This window comes from Phocoena sinus, chromosome 3 (assembly GCF_008692025.1).
Source record: "Phocoena sinus isolate mPhoSin1 chromosome 3, mPhoSin1.pri, whole genome shotgun sequence".
Lineage (NCBI taxonomy): Eukaryota > Metazoa > Chordata > Mammalia > Artiodactyla > Phocoenidae > Phocoena > Phocoena sinus.
Genome location: NC_045765.1, coordinates 77,681,429 through 77,690,793, shown reverse-complemented (window position 1 = coordinate 77,690,793; position 9,365 = coordinate 77,681,429). Strand labels below are relative to the sequence as shown.

Sequence of the window (9,365 nt, the reverse complement as noted above, 5' to 3'; positions counted from 1 at the left end):
GTAGGTAGGCTGCAATGCCTTTTGTCCTATGTTGGCAGATTTCCAAGCAATTTTAAAACCACTAATCTTTCAGTAATGCCTTTGTAAGCAACTTTTCATTCTGTGCTTCAAAGAGATGGATGCTAGAGGATGGGAAAGTTGTGCTCACTTTCACTTTGGAAAGGTTGGCAGCCTCATTTTGATGCATCCATTTATTTGTGTGTCTCTAGGGTCAGTAGTGATGTCTCCTCTTTTTTTTTTTTTTTGCGGTACGCGGGCCTCTCACTGTTGTGGCCTCTCCCGTTGTGGAGCACAGGCTCCGGACGCGCAGGCTCAGCGGCCATGGCTCACGGGCCCAGCCGCTCCGCGGCATGTGGGATCTTCCCGGACCGGGGCACGAACCCATGTCCCCTGCATCGGCAGGCGGACTCTCAACCATTGCGCCACCAGGGAAGCCCTGATGTCTCCTCTTTAATTCCTAATTTTATTAACTTGAGTCTTCTCTAAATTTTTTAATAAATTTTATTTTATTTTTGGCTGCATTGGGTCTTCTTTGCTTCTAGCAGGCTTTCTCTAGTTGTGGCGAGCCGGGGCAACTCTTCGTTGCAGTGAGTGGCTTCTCATTGCGGTGGCTTCTCTTGTTGCTGAGCTTGGGCTCTAGGCACGTGGGCTTCATTAGTTGTGGCACACAGGCTCAGCAGTTGTGGCTCAGGGGCTCTAGAGCAGAGGCTCAATAGTTGTAGCACATGGGCTTAGCTGCTCCGTGGCATGTGGGATCTTCCCGGACCAGGGTTTGAACCCGTGTCCCCTGCATTGGCAGGTGGATTCTTAACCACTGTGCCACCAGGGAAGCCCTCTAATTTTTTCTTGGTCAGTCTAGCTAAAGATTTACCAATTTTTATTAAAGTTTTCAAAGAACCAACTTTTGGTTTTGTTGATTTTTCTCTACTTTGTTTCTATTCTCTACCTGATTAATTTCCATTCTAATCTTTATTATTTTCTTCCTTTTTCCCTGCTTTAGGATTACTTTGTTCTTAAGCGTATTAAAGTAGGAGGTTAGGCTATTGATGTGAGATCTCACTAATTTTTTTTAATTAAAAATTGTTTTTTAATGGAATATTACTCAGCCTTAAAAAGAAATGAAATTGAGTTATTTGTAATGAGATGGATAGACCTAGAGTCTGTCATACAGAGTGAAGTAAGTCAGAAAGAAAAAGACAAATACCGTATGCTAACACATATATATGGAATTTAAGGGAAAAAAATGTCATGAAGAACCTAGGGGTAAGACAGGAATAAAGATGCAGACCTACTGGAGAACGGACTTGAGGATATGGGGAGGGGGAAGGGTGAGTTTTGACAGGGCGAGAGAGAGTCATGGACATATACACACTAACAAACGTAGTAAGGTAGATAGCTAGGGGGAAGCAGCCGCAAGGCACAGGGATATTAGCTCGGGGCTGTGGGACAGCCTGGAGGGGTGGGAGTGGGAGAGTGGGAGGGAGGGAGACGCAAGAGGGAAGACACATGGGAGCATATGTATATGTATAGCTGATTCACTTTGTTATAAAGCAGAAACTAACACACCATTGTAAAGCAATTATATCCCAGTAAAGATGTTTAAAAAAAATTGTTTTTTTCCTTCTAGTTTTATTGAGATATAATTGATATACAGCACTGGATAAGTTTAAGGTGTAGAGAAAAATGATTTGACATATACATCATGTGAGATCTTATTTTTTTAATACAAACATTTACACCTATAAATTTCTAAGTACTACTTCAGCAGCATCCCATAAGTTTTAGTACGTCGTGTCTTCATTTTCACTCATCTCAAAAGATTTTTAAGTTTCTCTTGTGACTTCTTTGACTCATTGACTATTTAGGACTATGTTGTTTAATTTCCATATATTTGAGAATTTCCCAAATTTTTTCTGTTATTGGTTTCTAATTTCATTCCACTGTGATTAGAGAACCTACTTTGTCATTTCAATACTTTTAAATTTATTGAAGCTTCTTTTATGGCCTAGCATATAGTTTATACTAAAGAATGTTCCTTGAGCTCTTGTTAAGAATATATATTCTGATACTGTTGAGTGGAGTAGTCAATAGATATCTATTAGGTGTAGTTGGTTTTTAGCATTGCTCAAGTCTTTTATTTTCTGCTTATCCTCTGCTGAGTTGTTCTATGCATTATTTATTTTTTCAGAGACAAGTGACTATTATTCACAGCATAGCAAGCAGCATACGCATCAGGGATCTATAGTTCCCGGAGCCCCAGTTCCCAAAGGACACTGTGAAGGGTGTCAGGTGATACCTGCAGAAGTAATAGGGTACATAATGGGGCGGAAATCCCCAAATTAAGGTACCTGAGCCTTTTATGATGGGCACTACGTCTGTCTGATCTTTGCTCCTGAGAGAGACATTATCTTGTTTACTGGAGAGTAAATAAATCTACCTTTTGCTCCAAGGAAAACATTATTTCTATCTTCCAAGACTATTCCAAACATCCTTGAAGAGATAAAAAGGCAGTTAGTACCTCTGCAAGACATGTAGAAATGTGAGGCCCATGAAGAATTGTTTCTCAACACTTACCTAAGTCTTTCTCATCACTAAAAAACACTCCCTGGTTCCCTTTCCCCTCCAATTACTACCGATCATTATTGTTTCGTCCACAACAAAATATCTCAGAGTGTTTCCATTTTGTCATCACCCAGTCACTTCTCAAGTCATTGCATTTTGAATTTCACTTCCACTCTTGAATACAAGACACTTTGCCATTCTGATCTAACTTGTACTTTCAGAAACTTTCACACTTATAACAACACTCTCTTTGAGACTCTTTCTTCCCCTTGTGACTCTTTCTTCCCCTTGCTTTCTTAAGATGAAATGTCTGCACCTTTCTTCTTCTTCCTTCTCGTTACTCTCCTCTCTTCCTTTTATTGAGATATGAATTTACATATCAAAAAATTCAACAAAGTGTACAATTCAGTGGTTTTTAGTATACTCACTATATCGTGCAATTATCACCACTATCTAATTCCAGAACATTTTCCTCATCCACAAAAGAACCCCCCTACCTATTAGCAGTCAGTCTCAATTCCCTTCTTCCCCTATTCCTGGAAACCATTAATCTGCATCCTGTCTCTATAGATTTGCCTATTCTGAACATTTCATATAAATGGAATCATGCAATATGTAGATATGGTCTTTTGTGACTGGTTTCTTTCACTTAGCAAGGTGCTTTCAAAGTTCATTCATCTTATAGCATGTACTGATATTCTTTTGTTATGGCTGAATAATATTGCATTATATAGATACATCACATTTTGTTATCCATTCATAAGTTGATGGATACTTCGGATGTTTCCATCTTTTGGTCATTATGAATAATGCTGCTATAAACATTTGTGTACAAATTTTTATGTGAGCATATATTTCAATTCTCTTGGGTTATACCCATTATTGAAAACAGAATATTGAAATCGCTATCTACTATCGTTGAATAGTCAGTGTTTGCTCCATGTATTTTGGTTCTTGTTATTAGGTGCATATATTTATTATATCTTCCTGATGGATTGACCTGTTTATTATTATAAAATGTCTGTCTTTATTTTTGGTAACATTATTTGTTTCACTGTCTATTTTGTCTGATATTATTATAGCCACTGCAGGTTTCTTTAATTGCTACTTGCATGGTATAAATATATTTTTTACCCTTTTACTCTCAACCTATTTGTATTTTGAATCTAAAGTATGTTTACTGCAGACAGCACATAGTTGGATCTTGCTTTTTTCTTAATCCAGTTTGACAATCTCTGCCATCTGATATTCTTTTTTTCCCTACATGCATCATGTCTTCTTTGTTCCACTGTTCCTTCTTATTACTTTCTTTTGCATTAAGTAAATATTTTTAGCTTTTTTTTGGCTGTGTCGGGTCTTAGTTGTGGCACATGGGATCTTCGCTGAGGCATGTGGGATCTTTCATTGCGGCACATGGGCTCTTTGTTGTGGTGTGCCTGCTTCTCTCTAGTCATGGCGTGTGGGTTTTCTCTTCTCTAGTTGTGGTGCACAAGCTCCAGCGTGCATGGGCTCTGTAGTTGTGGCACATGGGCTCCAGGGCACGTGGGCTCTGTAGTTTGCAGCACACGGGCTTTCTTGTCGAGGCACATGAGCTCAGTAGTTGTGGCGCGTGGGCTTAGTTGCCCCGTGGCATGTGGGATCTTAGTTCCCTGACCAGGGATCAAACCCACATCCCCTGCATTGTAAGGCGGATTCTTTATCACTGGACCACCAGGGAAGTGCCTAGCATAAATTTTAATTCCTTTAATGATTTAAAAAAATATTTTTTGGATTTATTTTCATAATGGCAGACTTACCATATGCATTTTAACTTATCAGCATCTACTTCAGATTTATACTAACTTAATTTCACTAAGATATATAAATGTCACACTATATAGTTCTATTCTTCTTCCCCCTTTTTGTGCTATTATTGTTATATATATATATTACATATATATGTTATAAACTCCAAAATACATTGTTGTAATTATTACTTTATATACTTTTATACATTTTAAAGAAGTTGAGAGAAGACAGGAGAGAAAGTATGTATTTATAGAGTTTGTTATATTAACCTTCTTATCCACCATATGTAGTTCTCTTCATTTATTCCTGTGGGAATAACTCCTGTGAGTTACCATCTGGTGTTATTTTCTTACCCCAATATGGCTTTACTCCCACCTATGTTCTTTGTGCAGTTATTGTCAAATATATTGCATTTCCATAAGTTATACTCTCCAAAATACAACTATATGCATGTTGTTTTACACAAGAGCTTTTTTTTTTTTTTTTTTTTTTTTTTGGTGTACGTGGGCCTCTCACTGTTATGGCCTCTCCCGTTGCGGAGCACAGGCTCCAGACGCGCAGGCTCAGTGGTCATGGCTCACGGGCCTAGCCGCTCCGTGGCATGTGGGATCTTCCCGGACTGGGGCACGAACCCGCGTCCCCTGCATTGGCAGGTGGACTCTCAATCACCGCGCCACCAGGGAAGCCCCACAAGAGCTTTTTAAAAAGACTTTTCTTTTAGAGAAGTTGTAGGTTCACAGCAAAATTAAGAGGAAGGTAAGAGATTTCCCGTATACCCCCTACCCTCACACGTGCATAGCCTCCCCCATTATCAACATCCTCCCATCCTCTGCCCCAAGTGGTACATTTGTTACAATTGATGAACCTACACTGACACATCATTATCACCCAAAGTGCGTAGTTTACATTAGAGTTTATTCTTGGTGGTGTACATTCTATGGATTTGGACAAATATGTAATGACATGTATGCAACGTTATGGTATCATACAGTGTTTTCACTGCCCTAAAAATTCTCTGTGCTTCACTTAATAATTCTTTCCTGCCTCCCTCAATGATTGATCTTTTTACTGTCTCCATAGTTTTGCCTTTTTCAAAATGTCATATAGTTGGAATCAGTATATAGACTCTTCAGATTACGTTCTTTCACTCAGTATTATGAACTTAAAGTTCTTCCATGCCTTTTCATGGCATGAGCTTTTCAAGCTCATATCTTTTTCTTTCTTTCTCTCTTCCTCCTTCCTTTCTTCCTCCCTTCTTTCCTTCCTTTCTTCTTTCTCTCTCTCTCTTTCTTTCTTTCTTTTACAGCAAAGCACTTTTTTAAAAAATACAAAATAGGCTGAATAAAAGTGATTTACTGGGACTTCCCAGGTAGTGCAGTGGTTAAGAATCTGCCTGCCAATGTAGGGGTCATCGTTGGATTCCCAGTCCAGGAAGATCCCACGTGCCGCGGAGCAACTAAGCCCATGCGCCACAACTACTGAGGCTGCACTCCAGAGCCCGCGAGCCACAACTACTGAGCCCACATGCCACAATTACTGAAGCTCGTGCACCTATAGCCTGTGCTCTGTAACAAGGGAAGCCAGCGCAATGAGAAGCCTGCACACTGCAACAAACGGTAGCCCCCGCTCGTTACAACTAGAGAAAGCCCGCGCGCACAGCGAAGACCCAACACAGCCAAAAAGTTTTTTAAATTAAAAAAAAAAAAAAAGTGATTTACTCTTCTCAGCAAATAAAAGTAGTAAATTTCATTTAATTCTAAAAGTATTTCTCATATGTCTGACTCAAGGAAGGAAATAGCCTGTAACGATTTCTAGCCTGGCACAGAATGACAGTTTGCTTTTGATCCTTATTCTACATAATCCAACTTTTTTTCAAGGCACATGTAAGCTGCTTCCTTTGTTTTTTTTTTTACTCGAATTTTCCTTACTTATTCCATAAAAGACAGATAATTTAGTTACGTAAGTATGGGTCTCTGCCACTCAGCTTCTCCTGAGAGGAGAGGCGTGACTACAGTAATACACATACCAGGAAATATGTTTTGCCTTCCTCAAACATTAGAAAGTCATCTGTCTCTGCAGACACAACTGCAGCAATGCCTGTGCCATGAATTTAAAATTTTGATGGCACACTTTAAAGAGGAGAAATGACACTGGGGCAGTCAATATGTTAAATAATAAATAGCCCTAGCCACTTCTCATATGATAGAAAGTCTCTGTATTTAAAAAAATTCTAATATAAAAAAGATTGACTTATGTAGTTCATATACATAAATCGAACATTCAAACAACTTTTTTTTGTGTGTGTGTGGTACGCGGGCCTCTCACTGTTGTGGCCTCTGCCGTTGCGGAGCACAGGCTCTGGACGCGCAGGCTCAGTGGCCATGGCTCACGGGCCCAGCCGCTCCGCGGCATGTGGGATCTTCCCGGACCGGGGCACGAACCCGTGTCCCCTGCATCGGCAGGCGGACTCTCAACCACTGCGCCACCAGGGAAGCCCTCAAACATCTTAAAATTAAATTTTAGGAGCAAAACTTTAACATTCAAGCGATAGTATAGCTTACAGGGAACACCCAGAAAGTTAATTTGCCTTATCCAAAATACTGATAAAGATGAAGAATATAATGTGTCTCAGCAGCATTTCTGTTCTGGCCAACATCTTAGTTAATGACCATGGCTCCATACGTGAGAAGAGATTGCTAAATAAATCTCTTGGGCTAAATAAACAACAGACTTAACCTATAATTCAGAGGAGATAATCAGAGATATGTGTGAATAAAATTAAACTGTTTTATAGAGATGAAGGTAAAAGCTTGTCCATGAGAATAAAATTAGCCTCTGGAAGATGAAAATTCGATTTTTCATGTTTTATCCAGGGTGTCTCCTGAGGTCAGTACACCTCCAGCCCTACCTCTCACATTGTTTTTTAAAACAGCTTTATTGACTTATACAATGTTATATGTCAAATATATCTCAAAAAAAGGGAGGAGGGAATGCACATACCATACATGTAAGATGTATAATTCAATAGATTTTAATATATTCAGAGTTGTGCATTCATATAAATGGAATCATACAATAAGTGATCTTTTGTGACTGGCCTCTTAATAATGTTTCCATGGTTCATCCAGGTGTAGCATGTATCAGTGCTTCGTTCCTTTTTGTTTGCTAAATAATATTTTATTATATGGGTATACCATGTTTTACTTATCCATTAATCAGTTGATGGGCATTTGAATTGTCCACTCTTTGGCTACTATGAACAATGCTGTTTAACCTGTTGGGCAACTGACAGTCTGTTTTCCAAAATGGCTGCACAACTCTATAGTCTCACCACCAATGTATCAGAGTTCCAACCTCTCCACATCTTCACCACCATTTGCAATTCTCTCCCTTTTTTTTTTTTTTTTTTTTTGCGGTACGTGGGCCTCTCACTGTCGTGGCCTCTCCCACTGCGGAGCACAGGCTCTGGACGCGCAGGCTCAGCGGCCATGGCTCACGGGCCCAGCCGCCCCGCAGCATGCGGGATCCTCCCAGACCGGGGCACGAACCCGCGTCCCCTGCATCGGCAGACGGACTCTCAACCACTGCGCCACCAGGGAAGCCCTCCCTTTTTAATTATAGCCATTCTAGTGGGTGTGAATAGTATCTCTTGCTGGTTTTGATTTGCATTTCCCTGATGATTGATTAATCTTTTTATATGCTGACAATCTGTTGTAGTAATCTGTTGTAGTAATTTTTGTTTCTTACAAAAACTGCTGACACATCTAGAAGTATTTTCAAAATGCAAGGCATGTTTTTCAGTGCTAAGGCAATTGCTCTGATGCACTTTTCTTGGCTCACTCTCATATGTCACGCTCCATGTCCTGCTGCTTTGCTCAAGGGCTCTACATACAAACAGTTTCACTTGGCTTTGGCCTGCCCATCGTTGAGCCTAAGCTCAACTAAACACATGGAGACTTTGAAAACCTTTCAGAGTAATGCTGTAGTTAAGATCTGGCTAAGGGCTTCCCTGGTGGCGCAGTGGTTGAGAGTCCGCCTGCCGATGCAGGGGACACGGGTTCGTGCCCCGGTCTGGGAGGATCCCACATGCCGCGGAGCGGCTGGGCCCGTGAGCCATGGCCGCTGAGCCTGCGCGTCTGGAGCCTGTGCTCCGCAATGGGAGAGGCCACAACAGTGAGAAGCCCGCGTACCGCAAAAAAAAAAAAAAAAAAAAAAAAAAAGATCTGGTTAAAGCAAGTATTTCTTCTAACTCCTTGAGCTGCGTATTGCCTTGAGGAATCATCATCTGGATTGTATCCTCTTCAGTGGCACCTTAGTTTCTTTTGAATTCTTCCCTTGCCCAGTCCTTCAGGTATTTATGATCACAATCATTTGGAACTTGCCAAATTGCCTGCAAAATCCTTCTGTGGAGGAGGAGAACTTGTTGCTTTCTCATGAACTGCTTTAGTGTTACTTTTACTGTGGGTAAGCGGGAAGTGGTGATGTCCTCCAGACAGCGAGGTTCGCCCAAGCTCATTTTTTTCTTTTCTTTTTTTAATTTATTTTTGGCTGGGTTGGGTCTTCATTGCTGCACACAGCATTTCTCTAGTTGAGGCGAGTGGGGGCTACTCTTCGTTGTGGTGTACGGGCTTCTCATTGTAGTGGCTTCTCTTGTTGCAGAGCAGGGGCTCTAGGCACATGGGCTTCAGTAGTTGCAGCATGTGGGCTCAGTAGTTGTGGCACACGGGCTTAGTTGCTCTGTGACATGTGGGATCTTCCCAGACCAGGGCTTGAACCCGTGTCACCTGCATTGACAGGCGGATTCTTAACCACTGCACCACCAGGGAAGTCCCAAGCTCATTTCTTTTTAATGCTGCATAATATTCCATTGTCTGGATGTACCAAGTTTATTTGTCCATTCATCTACTGAAGGACAACTTGGTTCCTTCCAAGTTTTGGCAATTGTGAATAAAGCTGCTATAAACATCCATGTTTAGGCTTCTGTGTGGACATAATATTTCAGCTCCTTTGGGTAA

The 9,365-nt window shown here is 40.8% G+C and overlaps 1 pseudogene; it reads right to left on the bottom strand.

Annotated features, from left to right (window-relative positions):
• Positions 1-8,575: 8,575 nt before the first annotated feature.
• On the bottom strand, positions 8,576-8,866 carry LOC116751052 (annotated as a pseudogene).
• Positions 8,867-9,365: the final 499 nt, after the last annotated feature.